Consider the following 25,318-nt stretch of genomic DNA (forward strand, 5'->3'; position numbering starts at 1 on the left):
AATAAAAATATGGAAATAAGTTCAGCAGCTAAATGTATTATGAGGAAAAACAGCAAGTCCAGTGAGAGCAAGAGAATGGCAACACTACTCATGTTCTTTCTTCTAAGCTGCCACAGGCTTTATAGATAAATCCATTCTCAATTCCTCCACTGGTTGCTGAGCTGTCGGGATCCAGCCAGTTTACTCTTTTACCATCTTATGAACCACCTCTAAACCTTTCTCCAGTACAGTATGTTGTAAGTCAGAGCCTTTTTGCATTTTCTTCATTTAGGAAGTGTTTTAACTTTCAAATGATACAGTACAGGCTATATAAAAGACAAAGATTTACCCTTCCCCCAATATCACATCCCTGTCACTAAGTTAATCTGTTATGTGTTCAATGAATATATGTTCTTACAAATCCTTTCCTGATGCATGTATCCACATGTATAAGCACACAGATGTATAGGTTTGTGTACTCCACTACAAAACTTTCACACTGCCTAATCCTACAACTAGATTTATTTTTAATTCAGCAATATATCAGATAAATCAAATGTATCTATGTCAGTATGTTTGGATCGTCTTTCTTTTTAATAGCTGTACAGTATTCCTATTACCTAGCTAGAGGTGCCATAATTTATCTAACTGTTCTCCCACTGATAGACATAGGTTGTCTCCATTTTTTTGCCTATTGTTTAATATTGCAATCCTTGTATGTGACAGTATTTTCTTTTGACATTGTTAACTAGAAGTGGAAAAATTTATGCCTTCCCATTTCTTTGTCTCACCTGTCTACATCCAATGTTAACCTTAAAAATAAAACCACCAAAAAAATAGCAAAGAACCCTTACTAGTGAAATGACTAGTAAAAATGAGTTTATTTAGCAACAGTAGAGAGCTGCAAATTGGAATAAGCAAGCTACAAGTCCAGAGAACAAAGAACACCTTTCACAGAGGAAAGGGGGGCAATTGGGCGGAGTTATTACAAACAAAAGTCCACTGGAGGAAACTGGGAGTTTGAAGTGTAGTGGTTTTTCATTGGCTGAGTTGTGACGTCTCTGATTGGCTGAGCTGTTGCTGAGGCAAGAGAAAAACCTTCCTTCTCCTGGGGTAGGAAAGTAGCTCAAGTACCATGGACTTTCAAGGTAAATCTCTTCGTGGGGGGCGGTGTGTGTGTGCGCGCGCGCGCGATATTGCCTGTGCGCGATATTGACAAGGAATGATAGGGTGTAAGAGCTCCCCCTGCTGGCCTCCCCAATCCATATTAAATGGTGTTTCCTTATATTAATTTTCACACCATAAAGTACCTCTATAGTATATATATATATATATATATATATATATATATATATATATATATATATATTTTAAAGATTTGCTTAGCTTATTTTTTTTTAATTTTTATTTATTTATGATAGTCACACACAGAGAGAGATAGAGGCAGAGACATAGGCAGAGGGAGAAGCAGGCTCCATGCACCGGGAGCCCGATGTGGGATTCGATCCCCGGTCTCCAGGATCGCGCCCTGGGCCAAAGGCAGGCGCTAAACCACTGCGCCACCCAGGGTTCCCTCTATAGTATATTTTAACATCTAGTAGGGCAAGTCCCTCCCAATGGTAATCTTTTTCAAAATGTCTCAGTTGTTTGCACACATGTTCTCTTCCAAGTGAATTTTAGAATGGGTTTGTCAAGTAATTTTCAAAGGTGTATTAGTGCATCGAATTCCTAAATTAATTTGGAGAGCCTTTCCATCCAAGACATGTCTTCCTAATCAACTTGAATCTTATGTATTCAGGAAAGTTTCGTAATTTTCTCTATGTGGGTCTTCTACATCTACTGATAAGTTTCATGTGGGATATATTTTACAAGTTTTATGGCTATCACGAATGAACTCTCATGTGGATTATGACAAATTATATAGCATTGAACATAATTTTTAAATCTCCTGTGACCTTGGTCCCTTTAGTATTTCAAAAGCCATGTTATTTGTGCCCTTTTAGCATTGTTGAACATTTGTCTATTTTACTGGTTTGTTTGAAGAATTAACTTTTTTCATTCATAAAACCTACTTCCTGTGTATCTTCTATTTTATTAATTTCTAGCTTTAGCTTTGCCAATTCCTGCTACTTTCTGTTGGTTTACTTTACTCTTTCTTTCCCAGTTTTTAACTTGAAAACTTCTGATTTTATTCCTTTATTTTTCTTGTTTTCTAATCCATATATTTAAGGCTATAATTTTTTCCCTATCATTTTGTCCATATCCAAAAAGTCTAAAGCAAGATGCTATAATCAGTTTATTTATAAATTATTTATCATTTCCACTTTAAATGGAGTTTTTAGGCAAGCCATTTTAAATTTCTGACCATATTTTTTGCTATATTTTTAATGTTATTTTCTATAGTAAAAAAAATTTAATGTACTTTGTATGCTGTTGAGCCATTTTAAAACTCTTATTTGTAGCTAACCAGTAAATCAGTGTATATGTACCATCGTTAGTGTTTGAAAAGAATGTGTAAACTCCACTGAGTGTAAAGTGTGAATGTGTATGTGTTGTTTAAATCCCTGCCTTTTACTAAAGTGTTTGTCCCTTTGATCTTTGATCTCTGAGAAGCTGCTTTATTTGTCTTGCTTAATGCTGTTTCCTTCAACTTCTATTTTGTCTGTAATCAACAGTACCTTCTTGGTTTTCATTTGCCTGTTGCCTTTCTATCTTCCTATTTGCATCCTTCCCATGATATTTGAGACACATCTCTTATGAAGAGTATATAGTAAACTTACACTGCATGTGTCTTTTTTACATACACCGTTTATTTTTATTTTTGTCCAAAGTGATCTAAGAATGGGATTAAAAAACAAATTTGTACCAAAGGCTTATAATAAAAAAAAATTATTTGCTCCATTCTTCCCACTCTTCTCTTCAGAGCCAGCCGGTTTTAATTCCTCTAGTTCTTATAATTACCGGTCTACTATAATTAATATGCTTCTATGGCTTTTTCTTGATGCAGCAATTGTAGGTCTTAGGTGTGCAATTATAGCAAAAAAGAATTCAATTCTCTCATAATATGACACTCATCTGCAGTTCCTTATTCTCTCTACATAATTATTTCCATTTTTAGTTAAGTCAACAATGTTTATATTATTATGTGTATACATTTCTAGTTGTTGTTGTTATTAACTAAAATCCTTACTTTATTCAAATAACCTTGGTTTGTACCTGATGTCTTTTTTATAAGATTTTATTTATTTATTTGAGAAGGAGCATGATAGAGTGTGTGTATGAGCAGAGGGGCAGAGGGGGAGAGAGAGAGACAATCCCAAGCCGACTCTGTGCACTGAGCAGAGCCTCACATGGGGCTCGACTTTACAACTCTGAGATCATGACCCAAGCCGAAATCAAGAGTTGGATATTCAACTGACTGAGCCATCCAGGTGCCCCTAATGTCTTTTTTGTCCCAGGACCCCATCCAAAACCCCGCATGACATTTAGTTACTATGTCTCCTTGGGTTCTTCTGGTTGACAGTTTCTCAGACTTTCCTTGTTTTTGATGACCCTGACAATTTTGAAGGAAGACTATGCAGCTATTTGTAGAGTGTCCCTCTATTGGGTGCGACTGATGTTTTTCTTCATGATCACACTGGGGGGATAGAAGACACAAAACTTTACACAGACGTAAAATTTTAGCCATTTCCATCCCATCATATCAAGAGTACATCTTCCCAAAATGACTCATCACTGTTGATACTAACCTTGTTCACCTAGCTAAGGTGGGTTTGTCTGGTTTCTCCACTGTGAAGCTATGCTTTAACCCCTTCCTTCCTATATTCTTTGGGAGGAGTCACTATGTGTGGCCACTGTGTGTCCTCCTAATCAACTTGAATCTTAGTTCTGAGTGAAAATGCCAATCCATAAAGGCTACATAGCATATCATTCCATTTATATAACACTCCCAAAATAACAAAATTATAGAAATAGAGAACAGATTAGTGGCTGCTAGGGATTAAGGAGCAAATGAGAAGGAAAATGGGTATATATATCGCTCACTTTTTTGTTTTCTTGCTATACTGAGTGTATAAATTCTAACATTATAAAGTCAAATAGTATACTATGATTGCATCTTATTACCTATATACTTTCCTCAAATCTGCCCGTTTTTTCTACCCTACTTGCCCTTAACATAGTCAAACTTTGTTTCAAATAATCCTTTTAGAGTAGTACCTATTTTTCCAAGAGTAGTACCTAATTTCTCTCAACTACTATCTACTCATGTTCCACTATATAATAATAACTCACCAGGTTTTCATTAAGCAAATGTAAATTAAAACCACAATGAAAGAGGTGCCTAGATGGCTCAGTTAAGCCTCTGATTCTTGGTTTCAGTTCAGGTCATGGGATCGAGCACTGAGTTGGACTCCTTGCTCAGTGGGGAGTCTGCTTGAGATTTTTGTCTCTCCCTCTCCCTCTGCCTCTCCCTACCCTTTCCTCTATCTCTCTAAAATAAAGAAGTCTTTTAAAACACACACACACACAATGAAATATTGCTACATGCCTATCAGAGTAGCAAAAAACTGAAAATAGTGACAATACCAAAAGGAAAGGATGCAGACACATCAGATCACTCATACATTGCTGGTGGGACTGGCACTCTGAAAAACAGTTTAACAATTTATTTAAAAAAGAAACATGCAAGAACCATATGTCCTACCAACTGGTGGGCATTTATCCCAGAAAGATGAAAACTCATGTTCATATAAAAATCTGTTCAAAACTGTTTATAGCAGCTTTATCTATATTAACCAAAAACTGGAAATAAGTCAGGTGACCTCCAATTTGGTGAATGGCTAAGCCAACTGTAATATATTCATACCATGGAATAATACTTAGCAATGAAAAGGAAAACTTACCAATACACACAACAGCCTGGATGAATCTCTAAAGAATTATGCTGAGTGAAAATGCCAATCCATAAAGGCTACATAGCATATTATTCCATTTATATAATACTCCTGAAATAACAAAATTATAGAAATAGAGAACAGATTAGTGGTTGCTAGGGATTAAGGAGCAAATGAGAAGGAAAATGGGTATATATATATATATGGCTAACTTTTTTGTTTTCTTGATAATAGATATATTTTTAAACACTATACTTTGTTTTCCTTTTAAAGGATTTGGGTTTTTTTGTTTGTTTTTTGTTTTCTTTTTTTTTTTTTTTTATTTTATTTTTCCTTTTAAAGGATTTGGAGAGAAAAATGGTAGACAGGCATGTCTGTCAGTTTGGCATTTTAATTCAATATCCAAGTCACTTCTCCCTTCTTACCCAGCCTGAATGCTCAGTAAACATGACCTAATACTAATATTACCCCAAGCCAACATACTTATGAAAGCATTTATGCTTTTTCAAAAGGTTATGTATGTTACCTAGGGACAAACATGAAACTGGGTTTTTATATCAGCTAGTGAAGGATTATTACTGACAGTGATTTCTTCTTCCTGTTATATTTGGAAAATCATAGATCCATAGAGTAATAGAGGAGTTTTTGGAATATGTGAGTTTTTCCGTAAGGTACAAGTTCCTTGAAGGCAAAAATTTTGTCTTTTTTTTTTTTTTTGCTTCACCTCCTACATTGCAGTAGCATTAACCACCTTTCTCTTCTAAAAGCATTTATCTCATCGCAGAACCTTTGAACATGATAATCCCTCTGCCTAGAACACTACGCCTCCTATTCTCTGTCCATTGATCAGTTCTTTATTAAAAGTCATTTCTTCAGAGAAGCATTTCTAAGTACTTAATATAAATAATGCCTAATAATTTCCATCATGCCTTTCCAAAAACTATTCACAAATTACAAACATCTATTTTTGTGGTATATTTTTAAAATATGTTTATTATAGAACTTGGAGTTTATTATAACTTTTTAGTCTCTAATATATCTAGTAAATTATTTTCTAAGTTTTATTTGACTCTCATTGCATGTTTCATGGGAATAATGTTTAATGGAATCATGAGCATATTTAGAATTCTCAAAGCTGATCACTAGAATCACCTTTAGGATCCCTGCCAGGGCCCCTTCCAAGGCCAACAAATCTGAGTCTTTGTATGGTAGAGACCCAAGCACAGATAATTTTCAAGAGCTGCTAGCCCATTCTAACTTGCAGCTAGGCTGTGAATGTGTGGTCATGTTTTTAATATGGGTCCCTCCCATCGGACTGTAAACCTTATGTGAGCAGGGATGTTTTGTTCATCTCTGTAGCCCTGGAACTTGGAAAAGTGCTATATATGTGTGTATATATGTGTATATATGAATAAATATATATTTATAAATATATAAACATATATATGTTTATATATTTATATATGTATGTTTAAGTATTCAGTGAATTCATTTTGAGTCACATGAACACATAAACACAGACCCTCTTTTTATGAGGCTTAGAGGTTATGGAGGAAAGAAGGCTCACCAACATAAGAATTCACTTCAGAGTATAGAGAGTAAAACCCAAAGTGTTAAAAAAAAAAAAAAAAAGACCCAAAGTGTTGAGGCTTTGTCCAACATCATCTTTTACTGAGCCTCACCTCTCATCCTTTTCCTTTATAAGTTATCCATGGTTCTCTTCTTGGATCCACCTCCCCCCGCCCCAACCCCCACCTTCAGTTTCATCCTTCTGTACCCTGCTGGCCCCCCCAAGCTCACTGTCTTCAACATACTTGCCACTGGAAAGTTTCTACAAAGGTGATCACATCAGTACTGAGTAGGGTGGCTTATTTCTCCTCCTCCCCTTCACACACCCCTCTGGAACTTTGGAGCCACGAAGCTTCTTGGCGGAGAGGGAGGCCCACCAGGCAGCTCTTTATTGCCATGCAACTGTGAGATTCCTCCCCACACTTTCTCCTGGGGAAAGTCAGCCTGCCAATCGAGATTTAACAAGGGAGCAGTGCATGGTGACAAGCCAAGCCCCCCTCCCAACCCCCCCAACCAGCCCCATCACCACCTCGTACTGCCATCCCCACCCCCGGACTGAACAAACTGTATCACTTACCCCCTGGGAGCCTGGCAGTTGCTGAGCCCAGACGCCACAGGGGCTGGTGAGTTTCCAGTGGCCACAGAGGCAGGTCTTTACTCAAGGCACAGCTCTGTCCATGACTGCTCAACTGGGAGCACAGCTGGCACTGCAGGTGATGAGCCACTTCCGGGCCACCTTCTCCCCTTGGAGATTTTCCTCTTGATTCCTTTTTGGCCAGATCCCTTTGCAGCATTATAGTTTGTCAATAGCCCGCGACTGCTTTCTAGAATTTCTCTCCAGGAGAAAGTGTGTTTTTCTAAGAAATAGGTGTTCTAGCCTGAAGCCTAATTTCATGTGAGGGCTGAAAAATGAAACAAAAATAATCACCCTCAAGTCTGGAAGCTAAGGGGCCTCTCCACTCCGTGAGGAGTGCTTCCTTTTGGGAGGTAGGAGGAGGGGTGGCCCTTTGTGCTTCTTAAATGAAGTTTCCCCAATTATAAAAATAATGTGTGCTTCTTGTATCAGCCAAAGTCCTGGCAGGAAAAAAAAAAAAAAAAAGGATACTCAGCTTGAATTTTGAAGCAATGTTAATGAAGGGATTATTTACAGAGAGGTGAGCAGGGTTCATGAATGGACAAGGGATAGCAAGGCACCCAAGGCTAGCTAAAATGGAAAGCTCTTATCACCCCTACACTTGAAGGGAGAGAGGTAAAAGCTGGGGTGGGGGCACTGGTCAGGAGTTGCTATGTGAAAGGACACACCCATCACCAGCTCCAGGCACTGGCTGAACTCCACTAGAAGGCCATGGGCTAGAGGTCCTGGGTAATGCAGTCCATAGGGATCAGTCTCCTGGAGACACAGAGCAGGTCAGTAATGGTCAAAGTTTTTACTGGTGAAAAGAGGGTGAGGGGCAAATGGAAAGGACATATAATAATTATAGGACATTGCAAAGAAAAGAAATTATAAATAAAGAAACAAATCACTCACCCTCAACCCTGGAGCCCAAAGATATCTAGTCTTCAAAGGAACTTTTGGTATTTTTTTGACCCCATAATAAGTTGAGACCATATATTTAATAACAGTGAACATATGTCAAGCCCATAGCACATGCCAGGCTTTGCGTCAAGGCTTTACAAGTATTGTTTCTTCTAAACCTCACACAGCAATTTGGAATAGGTACAGTTTATCCTCTCCTCATGAATGAGGAACTGAAGGTAAACAGAGGAACTTGCTGAGGTCCTCCAGCCATGCAAAAGTCCAATTTAACCTCAGTCAGCATCCTGGAGCCCCTACTCATAGTGACTATGCTATACTGCCATCTCTTCTACTTCACATCCCCATTATGACCTTTGCTTTGAAGTGTTGTTTTAAACCATTCATGTTGCATGGAATACGTCAGTATGCATTTTACCTTTTTTTTTTTTTTATTGTTGGCTATTCAAGTTGCTCCCAGTTGTTTCACTGTTGTAAATGCTGCTTCTATGAACATCTCTGTATTTAGGGCATTTCCTGCATTCTGGAATGTTTCTTTAAAGGAGAGTTCTACTAAATTCCAACCCCGACCCCATTTTAAAACCAGTATTGACTGTTCTATCATTTCAAGTCACATAGTTTTAAATAGCTAAATGTGGACATGGAAAATAATGTCAAAATTCTCCAATTCTATCACTCCACTCATCCCCAAATTAAAGAAAAACAAAATTGAGGGGAAGCATAATGAGTCAAGGAGTCAAGGTACCCTAATTTTAATGAGAAACAGCACTTAAGTGAGTTAAGACCAATCAACCCTAACTAATTCTGCTGTCCTCGGTGTTAAATAGGGACACATCCATGAGCTGTGAGCACGTAACACCTAGGAAGTACTGACTGCATACACATTAACCAAATCTAAACACATGGGGTTGTAGCTCTTCTAATCAGCCACTTCTACATCTTTTATTTATTTATTTACTTATTTATTTTCACAGACCAATCTAAGTTATTTATAAGCCATCTCCTGCCACAAGCAAAGGGATGGAAGATCAGCATACTGGTCACCAGTATGATACAAGTAAGGAAGGCGAGCTTAAGTTCCTATATACTTTTCTGGTCTGTGTGCAGAGTCAAGGTCCGAACCTGTGCTATGATCTCCACTGGGGAGTGGTCCAGAATCTCTTTATTCATCTTCATAGCTGGTTGGAAGTGGATTCACATGAGGGCTATGGAATTAACTATGATTATCATCTCCCCAGGGAAAGGGCTTGAACCTGATGTGGAAATAGGGGTAAGCAATGAACTTGATGTTCTCCATGATGTGACTTCAGAAAGACGTTCAGCATGCTCACTCCCATGCCAGGACGTGCTATGAAGTAGGCAAGGGCCTTCCACATGCGAGCTGAGCCCTCCTTGCTGTGGACACCACTCGACATGGACCATCCCAGCTGTGTCCCACACCAACCTAGCAGCCCAGACAGCTGGGACACAGCCAGTGCTACCATTTTCCATGTGGACCAATCACTTCTACTTCTGATGTGTGTGCTGAGGATTACACTGGTGGATAGAAACAATTTATCAAAAGAACTTAGGTCAAACCGTTCACTGCCAAAGAAAAGTTGCCCTTTGACAAAGAGAATTTAGGCTATCCTACAAAGTAGTTTAAATTCTAAAAATGTGCTCTCAGTTTAGGCCAGTTCAGTTTATTCTTCAGTACAATAACTGATGAACCACTCAAGAAAAATTAGATAAACTATTTTCTAGAAAATACTTAGATTCATTGGAAGTGTCTGTCAAATCTTGATTTGTCTGTTCAATGCAGTGTGCTGATTATGGCATGGTCTAAACTAAGTCAAAGTGCTATAGTCTTCTGGGAGTCTGTGACTTATGAAGAGTGGTATCACTGCAAACTTTGGTAGTAGAGTATGGGTCTGCATTAAGAGGACATTTATTGGGATCCCTGGGTGGCACAGCGGTTTGGTGCCTGCCTTTGGCCCAGGGCGCGATCCTAGAGACCTGGGATCGAATCCCACATCGGGTTCCCAGTGCATGGAGCCTGCTTCTCCCTCTGCCTATGTCTCTGCCTCTCTCTCTCTCTCTGTGTGTGACTATCATAAATAAATAAAAATATTAAAAAAAAAAGAGGACATTTATTTATACAGTGGAAGGAGCCCTAGCCAGAAAATCAGGAGGTTGTTATCCTTTGGTTCTGCTCTAACTAGCGAGGTGACCTTTTTGGGTAAGTCACATCTCCTCTTTGAACCTCAGTTCTATTCTCTGAAGAAATGAGGGAATAGGACAGGATCAGTTATTTTCAAACTGATCCAATGGAATCTTAGAGGTCTCCACAGACATGCTGCAGGGACCGCATGGCAGGCTGGAGTTGGGGGTATAGGGAGCAATGGGAAGTTTCCCAGACTCTGAAGACAAAATAATTATATCTTCCTATTGCATTTTTTCAGAGCACCATGTAAGTTTCCCTTATAAGTCATTTTCCTAGTTTGTAATTACATCTTTACCCATAAATTACTTGCTTGGTATCTGTTTCTCTTTCTAGACTATATTTTCCATGAAGGCAGGGACCATGCCTATTTGGTTCACCATCATAAACCCAATGACAAGCATAGTGCCTGACACATGGCACATGGTTATTTGTTGAATGAATGAATGGATGAATGAATTCAGTCTCATTTCTGGCCCTGGAGGTACTTATAAACAGAGATGATTCGTTTCAGTAAAGTACATACAACATTTCCCTCTTCCTCTTCATTATTAAACAATATGGAAAGAACTATCTTTGAGTTCTGACTTAGCCCTCATTTCTTAGAAACTGTATAATCTTGGACACAAAGGTCACAACTTCTCTGAGCTTTGGAGTTTTTTGTTTTTTGGGTTTGTTTGTTTGTTTTCCATAAGATGACTAGGTTAGTCTATGATCTCTCTTGGGTCTACTTCTGCTCTGGCATTCTATGATTTCATAATTTTGTCCCTTCCTTAATCCACAGAAGGTTAGATGAAGCTGAAGGTCCTGCATAGGACTTAGAACTCTGTAGCACAAAGATAATCTCTGGGAATGAATGAGCTCTCTGAGGAAGAAACATTCAGAGAATATCTTAGACATTCTGAAAAGCAGAATCCTGGATTAGGAAAGACAGAAGAGGCAAGTCATCACTCTGCCACCTACTAGTTTTGTTGGTGATCTTGGGCAAACAGTTCATCTCCCCTGGGCTTCAGATCTTGGGCAAACACTTCATATCCTCTGGGCTCTATGTATGAAATGAGGACAGAAGTACCAGTCTCAGCTGCTGCATGTGACATCATAGGGATCAAAACAAATGAGGTAGTGTAAGTGAAAATGCTTTGTAAATTACAGTGTGCTATATATATATTTAAGATGATGCTATCACCATTATTACTAGGTCACCATAAAGGTCATGATCCTAACATATTATAAAGCCAGAATAACTCAACAGTGCCATACTGGTACATGATAAGCCAATGGATTAGAAGGGAAGCTTCTACTATAGGTAGCTGTAAATGCAGGAATTTAGTGTAAGATAAAAGTAGTATCACATATAGGCAGGGGAAAGATGTAAAGTTCAATAAGAAGACTACTGGACAGGAAAAGAAAATGTAATTGGACTCATGTCTCATGGTTTACTGCAACACAAATTATAAAGGGATCATATTTCAATGTAAAAATGAAATAATAAAAGTTCTAGAAAAAAACTGGAAGAAATCCTTTCTGACTAGAGTAGGAAAGGCCTTCATTACAATTCAAGAACTAGAGTAAATTCAACTTCATTTGTAAAAGTATCTTCAGCAAAAACAACCATAAGCAACATAAAAAAGACACCATTTTATACAATAGGCATAGACTCATCTTTCTAATATATAAATAGCTTTTGAAATCTCTAAGAAAAAAAATGAGGGAAGGATGGTTCTTAAAGAAACAGATGGCTCCTAAGCATATAAAGAGTAGTTCAAATTCTCCCATTATAAAAGAATGCAACTTAAAACAAACCTGAGATATCAATCTTGACCTTTCTGAAGGGCAAAAATTCAAAAGTTTTAATATACACTCTGTAGATTAGAGTTGAGGACACTGTTACTTTCATATAATGCTGATAGAAGAAAACATTTTTAGGATCATTATGGAAAGCAGTTTGGCAGTATCTATCATAAATACAAATGCAAATAACCTTTGACCCAGCAATTCTTATTAGGAGGATTTATCCTGCAGATATGCTTAGGGATTTATAAAGTGAATTATTATGCACATACCAGCATGCTGACATACCAGCATAGTTTGTCAGAGTAAACTGCATCACATGAGGCTTATAAAGGCAAAATACAGAAAATCTATCAATAGAAGACTGGTTAAATAAATTATCACACACATCCATATACAGAAGCCAGAGGACAGAACATGGAATCTTATTATGTATTTATATGGAAAGATCTCCAAGATAAAGTAAGTTTTAAAAAAACATTTGGGGGGCAGCCCCGGTGGCGCAGCGGTTTAGCGCTGCCTGCGGCCTGGGTTGTGATCCTGAAGACCCGGGATCCAGTTCCACGTCGGGCTCCCTGCATGGAGCCCGCTTCTCCCTCTGCCTGTGTCTCTGCCTCTCTCTCGCTCTCTCTGAATGAATAAATAAATCTTAAAAAAAAAAAAAAAAAAACATTTGGAAGAGTACATATAATGTGCTTCCTGTTATGTAAAATGGTGTGTGTGGGGGGGTCTATATTCATGTCTGATTGTGTGTGAATAAAGAAACCTGGAAAGATACATAAAACACCAAGAACAGTGGATGCCTGGTGGGGGAGCAAATCTGGGAACTGGGAACACACAGAGGGGCGTGAGAGAGATTTACTGCTGAATCACCAATTATACCTTTTGATTTTTGAACCATGTGGACCTATTCAAAACATTAAATTTAATAACAAGATCAAAACAAAAAATACAAATTTCATGGGATACAGGGAGAACAGAATGGGTCAAGAGAAGAAAAAGCAAAAGAAAGAGACTTGTAAGAAGAGTCCTTAGGAAGGAATGCTCTTTATAGAAACAGGCCAGGTTGAGAGACACTTTGTATCCCATGTGCAGGAGTAGAGAGACTCAAGAATACACCTAAGAGAAAGAGAACAGATTTTTTCTGTCAATGTCCACAGTGGTTTTTCCAATATTGACAAATAGGAGAGAATAATGCAGTCAGCCAAAGTGGGAAAATTACTTCAGATCTTTCAGGGAGCCAGAAAAAAATATCTTTGGCCATCATTTCTGTGACCATAGTGGGTGAATTTCATGCAGCAGGCTCCCAAACTCCATGAAATAAATTTCTCCAAAGGAGTCTTTTGTAGTGCTTATTTAAGCTATCAGGAAAGTAAGGAGTCTTATATGACAAGAGTGTTTACATATTTAATTTTTGTGTAACATTAGAACCAGAAAAGCTCTCTCTTTAAGATGGGGAATATGTGACACATGCAGTTAATTTCCACATTAAATTACTGAATGAAAAATACACACATTATCCATTGTGACTCCAGGATTAGGTCAGGTCAAATTTTATTGCTTTTGGCCAATGGCTTTTGTAAGACTTACAAGGCTAAGAGCAGGTACAGTGTGATCTTTGGTATAAGTTATAGAGGTAAAATGAGGTTCTGAGTGAGAAAATACTTAGCATTTCAGAGGTAAGTTCATGAAAGTCATCATGAGACTAGCACATCCCCATGTTGATTTAGCTAGAACTTTATAAGATCACTTTAGCTCTGGTTTCTGAAACTGCCAAGGTTCATGTATCCGCCTAACAATAAATAACCAACCTTTTCTAGATTGATCTGTAATGGATGCTAATTTGAATTACCCCCAAGAAGTTTGCATAAAACCAAATAAACATGGCAAGGGAAAAAAAGGGGGGAGGAAATGTGGATGATTCCCTAGCTATGGTTCCAAAAATAAACATTTTTTGGGTTAAAAGTGTCTAATAGTATCTGTCTTCAAATCTGGTCATGGGCTTGAAATCTAGAACGGGTTTAATTATTCTATTAGAGTAATGAAAATTTGTATCTGATAAAAACAATCTACCAAACATGACATTTTGAACAAAGTGCTATTCTTAGATTGGTTTATGTGAGAAACGTAGTAAAAGAGGTAGCAAAGTAACAATTGGAAATATTTATTGAGCTCTTACTATGGCCAAGCTAGTGTATGTTTATATGCATTATCCCATTTAATGCTTTCAACAATCTTATGAGGCAGGATCGATCCACTTCATTTTTTAGAATTTATTTTTTTAATTTTGTATTTATTTATGATAGTCACAGAGAGAGAGAGAGAGAGAGAGAGAGAGAGAGGCAGAGAACAGGCAGAGGGAGAAGCAGGCTCCATGCACCGGGAGCCCGACGTGGGACTCGATCCCGGGTCTCCAGGATCGCGCCCTGGGCCAAAGACAGGCGCTAAACCGCTGCACCACCCAGGGATCCCCACTTCATTTTTTAGATGAGGAAAATTAAGAAGTGGCCCAAGCTAGTTAGTGATGAAGCCAGGATACATATTCCTCTAAAAGGCATACCCATAACATCATTACTAAACTTCCATTTATATTAACACATGTTCAGGCTTTTATCGTCCTAGTCATGGGTCAGAGCTTGCTTATGATCAATAGATCCTTTGTATTTTATGGTGGCTTCTAAACCATAAACTTGACTTAAGGAGAATCCAGTCTGTCGCAGTTCAGAACTGCCAAAGTATCAGAGGACTAAATGTAAAACAGGAAATAATACAGAACACTCTTATGAAGAACTACTGGCTACAGTAACTGTAATACATTTCGACTCCCTGTGCCTATATATCAGACATAATTTAGGCTGGAATAATCTTCAAGCCAGAGTTCAGCAAAACATCCAGATGCTTTCCTCAGTGACTGCGATGAGAGTTACTATTTTCAACATGAACTTTCTAGAAGAGCATTTTATAAAGCGTAAATAGCTACATAATTTAAATTCCACATATTGGTTGGCCCATTGCAACATTCTGGATGTCTTTCTGAAAATTATCGTAACATTTTTATGAGTTTTATCTCCCCACGCACGTATGTTTGTTAACTATATTCCCTCCATTTATTTTCTTCAAGACATCTGGTTAAGCCTGGGTTGCTATTATGCATTATCATAGATGTAAATTGCTAGTGGATTAGATAAAGGCACCTGTGAAAATGATGGGAGCCTTTATGTGGACCCATCAGGAATACTCTCATATTTTCCTAGTGGTGGAAGAAGACAGCAATCAATCAAATTCTTTATCTCCAAAACTACATTCAACTCACAGATCTTATGAAAAAGAAACAGAAGAGAGGATCAGAGATACCAAGGCTAGATTACTGGGTTACCAAAAGGTTTCATTTCTGTTATCTACTTCAAAAATACTTATACCAGGGAAAAATAAAGAGGGAGCTAAATTTTGAGGTAGTGTATCATACTGGCAACCTTCCTGGTTATAAAAGTAACCAGGCCCTGAATGATCAGCATAGTGGATTCTGTGGAGTCCTTGCCTTTCAAACTGGGTTTGACCACAGGCATGAAAAATGACTAATAGCTGGGGGATGGGAGGAAGTCATGAGATCATGTTACTTAGAAATACAAAAAGGTAAACGCTCTTGGTAAACGCTCTTAAGAGGTTTGTTTTTTTTTTTTTTTAAGTCCACATCTTAGAATTTGTGTCTCCATCCTATGAGATTCTAGAGAAACAGCTGGATTTCAATAATCTTAAAATCTCACTCAGAGACACAAGAATTTATAAGATGGAAGAGATCTAACTTTCCCTATTCTTCCCATTAAAAACAGCTAAAAACACTGGAGTGATTTTTCTGAAAAGCCAGCTCAAACAGACATTTTAAAAGACAGAATGGGTCTCATAAAATATGAAAATGTCCGGCTTTCAGTTGAAAATCATTCACAAGAGCAAGAACCAGGATAGTCTCAAACTGGGTGAAAGAAGACAATCAACAGAGGCCAACAATAGAGAAAGAGATGTTAGAATTTTCTGACCCAGTCAACAGACATGATAAAGATGCTTCAACAGGCAATTACATGCAAGCTTGGAACACATGAAGAAATAAAATGCCTAAGCAAAGTAACGAAGTCATAGCAAAGAGAGAGAAAGCATGAAGAAAAACTAAATGTAAATGGTACAACTGAAAAACACAACAGCTGAAACACCGAGTCTCAGTGGATATGTCTAACAGTGGCATGGAGGGGGGAGAGGGGAGAAAATCAGTGAGCTAGAAGACAGAACCGTAAAAATTACCCAGTGTGAATAATAGAGAGAAAACAGGCTAAAAGAAAAAAAAAAATATATATATATATATATATACATACCGAGCATTAAGGACAAGAAGGATGGTAACAAAAGATCTAACATTCCTGTCAGAGGAGTAGCAGGATGAGAGGAGGAAAAGGGTGGTACTGGAAAAGTACTTAAAGAAATGATGGCTGAAAAATGTCCCGATTTTTGAAAATGGCAGAAACCAATAGATTCAAATAGCTAGGCAAACCCCAAACAGGATCAACCAAAAGAACACCAAAACACAAAATCATCAAATTTGTAAAAACTAAAGACAAAGAAAAAAAATTTGGAATGCAACAAGAGAAAAACAACACCTGACCCACAGAAGAAAACCAATTCAAATGATAGCAGATTTCTCATCAGAAACTGTGGAGTTCAGCCAAAAGTGGCACAATATTTTCCAAGAGCTGAAAGAAGAGAATTGTCAGCCCAGAATGCTACACCCTGCAAAGTAACCTATCAAAGTGCAAGCATGATTTTTTTGTAGACATAGACAAGGCTTTTTTGAGTGTATATTGAAAGGCAAAGGAATTAAAACAGCTATAGTAATTCTTAAAAAGCAGAATATGGTGGAGGGAATTGGTCTACCCAATTCCAAGACTTTATTGCAGAGCTGTGATAATCAAGACCGTGTGGTATTGATGGAAGGACAGACACAAAGATCAGTGCAACAGGAGAGATCCCAGAATTTGAGCCACACAAATATGTCCAACTGATTTTTGACAAAAGCAATCCAGTTGCCAACACCTTTTTAACAAATGGTGTTGCAGCAATCAGATATATAGAGGCTAAACAAAACAAAACAAAACAAACCTTTACCCTAAGTTTCAAAACTTATATAAAAATTGATACAAAGTGGATCATGGACTTAACTGTGGAAGGGAAAAGAAAAAATAAAAAAATATTTAATTTGTTAGTATTGGTGATCACTAGCAAGTTTTTCATTTTTTGTCTCTTAGTGTTATGTTCCTTATTTTATTTTTTTAATTTTTTTAAATTTTTATTTATTTATGACAGTCACAGAGAGAGAGAGAGAGAGAGAGAGGCAGAGACATAGGCAGAGGGAGAAGCAGGCTCCATGCACCTGGGAGCCCGACGTGGGATTCGATCCCGGGTCTCCAGGATCGCGCCCTGGACCAAAGGCAGGCGCTAAACCGCTGCGCCACCCAGGGATCCCATGTTCCTTATTTTAAAAACAAATATTTTCTTCAAATTTATGCAAAAAGCTTTATCCCCTTTATATGGGATGATTTCCATAAGTAATTATTATAAAACTACTGTGGGAATGTTGAAAATTTTAGAGGTTTCCATGGGGAAGAATAATTCATTTTTTAAAATATTTTTTTAATTCCAGTATAGTTACCATACAGTGTTATATTAGTTTCAGATGTACAATATAGTGATTCAACACTTCATACATCACCTGGTGCTCATCTCCAAAAGTGCACTCCTTCATCCCCATCCCCTATCTCCCCCAACTCACCACCCACCTCCCCTATGGCAATCATCAGTGTGTTCCCTATAGTTGAAACTATTTCTTGCTTTGTCTCTCTTGCTTTTTTTCTTCTTTTGCTCATTTGTTTTGTTTAGAATTCATTTTAAAGTCTTATGTACTTAAAAGCTTTTTCCTCATGGCATCTGAATAAATCCTGATCACTAACTGCTCCATGATGAGGAGAGCCTTACACAAGTTCATCAGCATCTCTTTAAAAAATGAAACTCACACATAAGCCTTCATGACCCTGTTCCTCCTTGTTAAGCCAAGTTATCCCCACTTAACAAAATCATGACATTATTATGCCTATTTTTTTTCTAAAACTTGAGTTTAATAAGGTAAGAAAAGAACTATTTTTGAAATGCAAGCAATCACAATTCCCTTCCTCATTCATTTGAAATTTTTTACACGTCCCTCTACTTGTTAGCTGCGTGAACTTGAGCAAGTACTTACCCCCTGTGGCCTCAGTTTCTTCCTAAAATAGGAAGACAGTGTTTCTGCTGTTTTCAGAGTCATAAAATGGAGCCACAGTTACTTAAATAATATATAATTTAAAAATAAGAACGGACAGTACAATAAGCAGGAGAAAAGCCAGCCCAGTTTTGAGAGTTGAAGCCCCAAATGACAGACTTCCCATTTTCTTTGCCCTGAGAATAACATCTTCTTGTTATTACAGGGAACCTACTAGAATTCTCCAAAGTCTATATTATTTTCTTTCTCCAAGAAGTAGATCTTAACATGGTTTTGTTCCTGTAGGAGAAAGAGAACTTCATGGAGACTTCATCTTTCCTAGTGATTTTTTCTGTGAATCGGAGTCTGTTCTTTTTGCTTTGTCAAAAGTTGGGAAGAGGGACTCTCATTTCTTTCAAATTCTATTTGAGTTGTTTTCACTTGGATAGTTCTAGCTACTTAACAGAAACAGTTTGCCAAAGCTTCCCCAGAATTTCCAAGTGAATTTATTTGGTTATTATTAAATGGTTTCTAGCAGTATCGTTTTAAATCTACCTTCTTTTCTGATCATTTTATTATTCTTCCATCTTTATTTTTTTTTTTAATTTTTTTTTTTTTATTTACTTATGATGGTCACAGAGAGAGGGAGAGAGAGAGAGGCAGAGACATAGGCAGAGGGAGAAGCAGGCTCCATGCACCGGGAGCCCGATGTGGGATTCGATCCCGTGTCTCTAGGATCGCGCCCTGGGCCAAAGGCAGGTGCTAAACCGCTGCGCCACCCAGGGATCCCCTATTCTTCCATCTTTAAATAGGTAAATCTATTTGACACTGTGGTGGTAAATTCTTTGTTATTTGGTAAGGAATTAACGAAGATAAAGAATGTGTTTGTGTTGGTTTGATGTTTTTGAGATCAGAGGATAAAGGTTTGGTTTTATGGAACTTTTGGTCATGTTGTCCAAGGAAAAGCATAGTTCATCTGGCCCAACCTATTCTTCTAGAACTGAAGAAACTGAGTCCCAGAAAGGTAAATGGACTTGCTCAAGGTCACAGAGCCAAGATGAAAATCCTACGTTCACTATTAGTTCACTATTATATCCCCAATAGCATATACTCCCCCAAGCAACACTCACCAGACAGACCTAAAGCCCAGGGAGGGGATTTCACAGGTTAATGAGTCTAGCCCATTATCTGAGCAATTTATAGAACTATGGTTCTATGATATAACTATGAGGGATTATAAAATGAGGAGCCCTAGAAAACCCTGCCATCTTAAAGTAGCTCTAGCTCCCATTCAGCAACTGAACATTCAGCCTCTGCTGTGTGAGTGGCCTCACACCAGTGCTCAGAGGGAGAAGCAGGCTCCATGCAGGGAGCCTGACGAGGGACTTGATCCTGGGTCTCCAGGATCAGGCCCTGGGCTGAAGGTGGCGCTAAACCACTGAGTCACCCGGGCTGCACCAGTATCTTTAATTTTTTTTTTTTTTTTTTTTTAGTATCTTTAATTTTTAATTAGAAGTTCAGCTTTCCCTAATTTTGAGTTTTGGTAATGGGAGAATGGAGGGGGCAATTTTAGAAGGCTGACACTGTGGGGCAAGTGAGTAGGTTTATTTAGAGGAATGGGATGGCTCAGTAAGAGCATGTAGACAGTGCTCCGGGGTGAAGGCCATAACAGGAGAGAAAACCAGAGACAGTTAGAAAGCCTGCAGGACAACTGTATTGCTTCACAATCTTTATCCTCTCATTCATGTGATGCATGTTCAATGAATAGGGCACAACACCGAGAAAATGGCACTCGGGCTCTAGAATGCTGGTCCTAAACCGCTTTGGTATCATTCTCCTTTTGAAAAGTTTGTAGCCACAGTGGCTCTGCCTGCCCAATGAAAACACAAGTTTAAATTTCAAGGTCTTTTTAAACACTGTGAAGCTAAGCCTTAGATTTTGCAGAGGTCCGTGAACTCCAGGTTAAGGATGGTCAGTTAATATTAGCAGACCCTTCCAAAGTCTGTCAAGTATTTTCCATGTCATTGTTTTAACGAACCAATTAGCCAGGTACTCTCTCATTTTACCCATGAAGAAACAGAATGTCCTCCTGGGAGGTCAGAGTATATTCTCTATTTTGTCCACATGGAAAATAGCTGGAAGAAGAGTCAAAAACAGGTATCAGTAGTGGCCTGTGGGAAGCAAGCTAAGAGGGACTATAACCTTTTAAAGGATTAGATTTTTTTTTCCATGCTGTAATGCCACTTGTTTTTTTAAAAGAAAGGTATTAGATGTGCTACATTTTTTTCTTTTTAAGATTTTATTTATTTATTCATTAGAAACACAGAGAGAGAGAGAGGGAGAGACATAGGCAGAGGGAGAAGCAGGCTCCCCCCGGGGAACCTGATGCAGGACTCAATCCGAGGATCTCAGGATCATGCCCTGAGACGAAGTAAGATGCTCAACCACTGAGCCACCCAGGAATCCCCAGATCTGCTACTTTCAAACACATTTTTTCCATCCCTTTATATGGGTGAAATGACGGGTACATGTAGAAAAGTCAGAGATTTCCAATGTCTTCCAAAAAGGAAATCTTTTTATGCATATTTCTAGGTCAGTTATCTCCTAATACTAGTCAGATAATTTATGGATAAATTATACATTTTAAACATAAGTTTTGGGATGCCTGGGTGGCTCAGCGGTTTGGCACCTGCCTTCCGCCCAGGGCGTGATCCCAGAGTTCCGGGATCGAGTCTCACATCGGGCTCCCTGTGTGGAGCCTGCTTCTCCCTCTGTCTGTGTCTCTGGCTCTCTCTCTCTCTGTGTGTCTCTCATGAATAAATAAATAAAATCTTTTTTAAAAAGTAAGTTTTGGGGGGCACCCGGGTTCTCAGTTAGTTAAGCAACCCACTCTTGATTTTGGTTAGAGTCGTAATTTCAGATCATGGGATCGAGCCCCACCTCATCTCTCTCACCCCCTCCCCCACACTCATTCTTTCTCTTGCTCTCTCTAAAAATAAACATATCAATCTTTAAAAAAAATAATAATACTGAAATAAACTTTCACATCTCAATTTCCAGTGCCAGGCAGCATTTAGCCTCTTCCCTGATATACACACACATTTTCAACATCTTGTATGAGACTAAAATTTTTAGGTAATTACCTAATCAGTATCTAACATTTACAAATGCTTTTTTAAAAAAATTGAAGTATAATTAACATACAATGTAAGATTAATTTCAGGGGCACATAGTTTCAGTGATCCAATGATCCTATACATTTCTCAGTCTTCATCACCAGAAGTGTGCTCTTTATCCCCTTCACCCACTTCCCCCATCCCCCATCCGCCTCCCCAATGGCAACCATCAGCTTGTTCTCTGTAGCTAGGAGTCTGTTTTTTGTTTGTCTCTTTTTTATTTTGTTTGTTTTAAAAATCAAAACCCTGAAGCCTGAGGTGTGCTCATCACTTTTCTATTTTGAGGCTTAATGAAATAATAAATGGTAAGGGCATTTATAAACAGGTGAAGCTGATACACCTTGATGTGAGAACTTACCATTCAAAATAATTTGAAATCAGTTACTGAGTAGTGACCCCTGAGATGCTAGAAACCCTCCATTTCAGCCATGACCACCTCCAGTAGGTTTTTTTTTTTTTTAGTTTCCGTTATAAATGGAAGAATCTATTTCCATAAGAGGGTCAGCCAAAGCCTGTAATTATTTTTAGCTTCTGCCTGAACTCTAGCTTTTGCTTTCATTTACTGTTGGAGCTCAGTGGCATGTCTGGTGTTAAAAAAGTGAACTTCAAAGCAGAGCCCTCCACCAGGTTTTCTGCGATGGAAGAGACTGTGCTCTGGGTCTGGAACTTCAGCTGACGGGTCCCCAAAGTCCCAGACCTGACCTAGCAGGGTGGAAGCCACAGTAGCTCATGTGGCACAGCTCTGAGGGTCTGCTGTCAGCATGGCTGCTGTCCGATGATGAGATTCAAGGATTTGTCAACACTATCCAGCAATTACTCTGAGGAGATTCATCTTGATAACTGAGTTGAAGTAAAAAAAGAAGAAAGAATCATGTGGAAAGGTCACTGTTCTCAGGTATGGCAGACCTACACAGGAAATCTAAGTTACTATGTACAATGTTGGTGGTGATACTATGTACAATGTTGGTGGTGAATGAGCTGGGCAGACCACCCCAGATATTATAAAATCATAGGCTCTATAAAAAACAAAAAGGTTAAGGGCCATTTGTCATACAGGCATGTGGTATCTATAGAAATGGAAGTCCAAAATTGCACAGGTGGGTTGTGATACCTGTGCCTACCAGCCATCAGGAAGTCACCAGAACACTTTAAAGAATCAGCTCCCTTACTTGAAATAGAAGAGTAAGAACTAACCTAACAGAGCTTGTAAGGTTTAAATGTCTTTCGTGACCTTCCTTACATCAACACTGGTCACAGATTAAATCATGAAGTGATCGTGTCATTCTTCTGCTCATGAATCTTCACTGGATCCCATGAGATAAAAACCAATTCTCAGCACTGCATTAAAGACTTTCACATGTGAAAGTGAGGCCCATTCCTCAGCCCCTGGGGGCATGCCAAGTTCCTCTGCTTCAAACCATCCCTTCTTTACCCTATCATGCCCACTCTCTCAACCCTCAGTCTCCCTCCCTGGAATGCTCTCCTCACTGTGGTAAAATCCTACCCAGTCTTTGAAACCCAGACCAGGGACACCTGGGTGGCTTAGTGGTTGAGCATCTGCCTTTGGCTCAGGTCATGATCCTGGGGGTCCCATGATGGAGTCCCGCACTGGGTTCTTGGCATGGAGTCTGCTTCTCCCTCTGCCTGTGTCTCTCATGAGTAAATAAATACAATCTTAAAAAAAAAAAATGAAACCCAGACCAGACATCACCTTCCCTTGTCCTATCCCCTTCCCAACTGTGTTAGTCCTTAGAACCTGAATATCACCTTGCTCACCTGCCTGTGACAGGGAGCATCTTGTCCTACTACAACCACCTATATCTTTATCCATTTGCCTGAGGGGCTGAGTCCCAATGCAGGGAAGATGTCTTATTCATGCTCACATACCTGTCACCCACCAGCATATGCCTTCAAGTCTTTTAAAGATGCACAGAAAAGTGTTGGCTCCTGTGTGGAAATGTGACTGCATGAAGGTGTTTTGAAGTTGTAAAGTGTCACTGAAGTGCAGTATGCTCATGAAGGTCAAGAATCTGAGCCACCTAAGAAATGGTCCCAGAGATTTGCACTTGAAGGAGTATCAAAACCCTTCAAAATCTAAATGCTACATGTTTTTCCAGGGCCCTACAGGGAAGTGGGTGAGTGTGCGGGGGGCAAGCCCCTTGGAATGCCAAAGGCACAATGCCCTACCTCTCACTGTGGAATGAAGCTAGTCTATGGAACTGTACCTTCATCTGACAGCTAACTGAAGATTCAGAAGGATCACCTGTCAGACTTTCTCAAAATCCAAACTTAGGAACTGGGGCACCTCTGTAATTCCCTCTTGGCAGCCACTGTTTTCCTTACCTTGTGGACATGTGGAAACACTGAACTGGGAGGGAAAAAGGCACTGGATTTTGAGCCCAGACAGACCTGGATTCAAAATGTCCCCCTCCCCTTCATTCTTAGTGTGTGGCCTTGGATAGCACACGCAACCTTGCAGAGCTGATGACCTGGTCTCTACAAGGAGAAAAATGTGAAGGAAAGTATCACAAACTGAAAATGCTATGAAACTATAAGATGTTCTTCCTGTGATGAGAAGTAGACAAGTACCAGCCACAATTGACTTTCCTGTGTTCCTTCTTCCTCTCTTTCTCTCACCTGGACTCCTCAGAGAGGAACACCATGTGAACAAACATCTCACTGGGCTTGGGTCTGATTTTGTGTAGAAGAGTGTTTGCTCCAGTCACTAATAAGGCTGACTGAAGGGACACCATTGTGGGGGAAAAGCAGCCCCTGTGGTAATAGCATTTCTTTGATCTCTTGCCACCAAGTGTTGTTTTGAAAGTTATTTAAGGGTGAAAGCCTCCTCCCAAAAATCTACTGTCAGAGGGGATTCCTGCTCACCTCATCCAATCGACTCTGTTTTGCATGTGTAAACTGAGATGGTGACCGCTTCATAAATACAAAATGAGCAATGAGAGGTCAGTGTTTTTATTATTGTTTGCAATGGAGCTCTGAGTAAAGCTGAGACCAGTTACATACACCTGCCAAGGGAACATGATTTCTGATATGTCCATGATATTTGATTTGGAAATTTAAAAATATACACTGTTGTTAATAGCTCCTAGTTAAAAATAGCTGAACTCCAGTATTCATGATTCCTATAAGAGCTGGAGATGCCAAGTCTTTGGGTTTACATAAAAATTTAGCTCACAGTTGCCTCAATGAATAGGAAAAGGTGTCTCTTGGTGGCTAACAGGAAGTCAAGCAGTTTCTTCCTCTTCACAAAGCATGAAAATAGCACCAACCCTGAGCTGGCATTCCATTTACATGGATCATGGCATGATCCATGGCATAATCTTTCTGGTCTTCCTAGTTATAGCCTTACCCACTCCAGTTATTCTCCCACAGGCTACAAGAATGATCTTTCTAAAATGCTTTCTATCCATGGCTCCACAATACCTCCAAGATATGTTAGTATGATGAGTTCTTGCCTCTCTGTCAAATCTCTTCTCTGATTAAGGTCACAATCCTCTCCCACTTCACCTCTTCTCCTGTTCCCTGTAATTGCCCTGCAATCCCCTGACGACACTATGAATCTGTGCCTTTGCTCACACAGCAACCTCTACCTGGAATGCCTCTGACCACTCTCTTCCCTTGGCAGACCTATACTCTCAGGAGCCAGCTTGTCCAGTAAGCTGTCCCTAGCCACCCTGTCCCCAGATTGCGGAGGGAGATCCCACTCTGAGCCTGCCTCTCTCCGAATATTCATCACATTGCATTAGAACCTTGTAGTGACTCATGCATCACTCCCATTGGACTGCCACTGCCTTAAGGGCTAGGATCAAACTTTACTCATAATCCCATCCCCATTACTTTACATCATCTGGTTCCTACTAGGGAGTCAGTAAAAGTGTG

The 25,318-nt window shown here is 39.1% G+C and overlaps 1 protein-coding gene and 1 pseudogene across 4 annotated transcripts in view; one reads left to right on the forward strand and one right to left on the reverse strand.

Moving 5' to 3' along the window:
- The window catches only part of ANKFN1 (ankyrin repeat and fibronectin type III domain containing 1), a 450,535-nt gene that overhangs the window by 335,864 nt on the left and 89,353 nt on the right, over window positions 1-25,318 (forward strand). The window lies entirely within an intron of this gene.
- On the reverse strand, window positions 9,140-9,461 carry LOC112917898 (cytochrome c oxidase subunit 6A1, mitochondrial pseudogene; annotated as a pseudogene).

The sequence above is a fragment of the Vulpes vulpes genome, chromosome 2 (assembly GCF_048418805.1).
Source record: "Vulpes vulpes isolate BD-2025 chromosome 2, VulVul3, whole genome shotgun sequence".
Lineage (NCBI taxonomy): Eukaryota > Metazoa > Chordata > Mammalia > Carnivora > Canidae > Vulpes > Vulpes vulpes.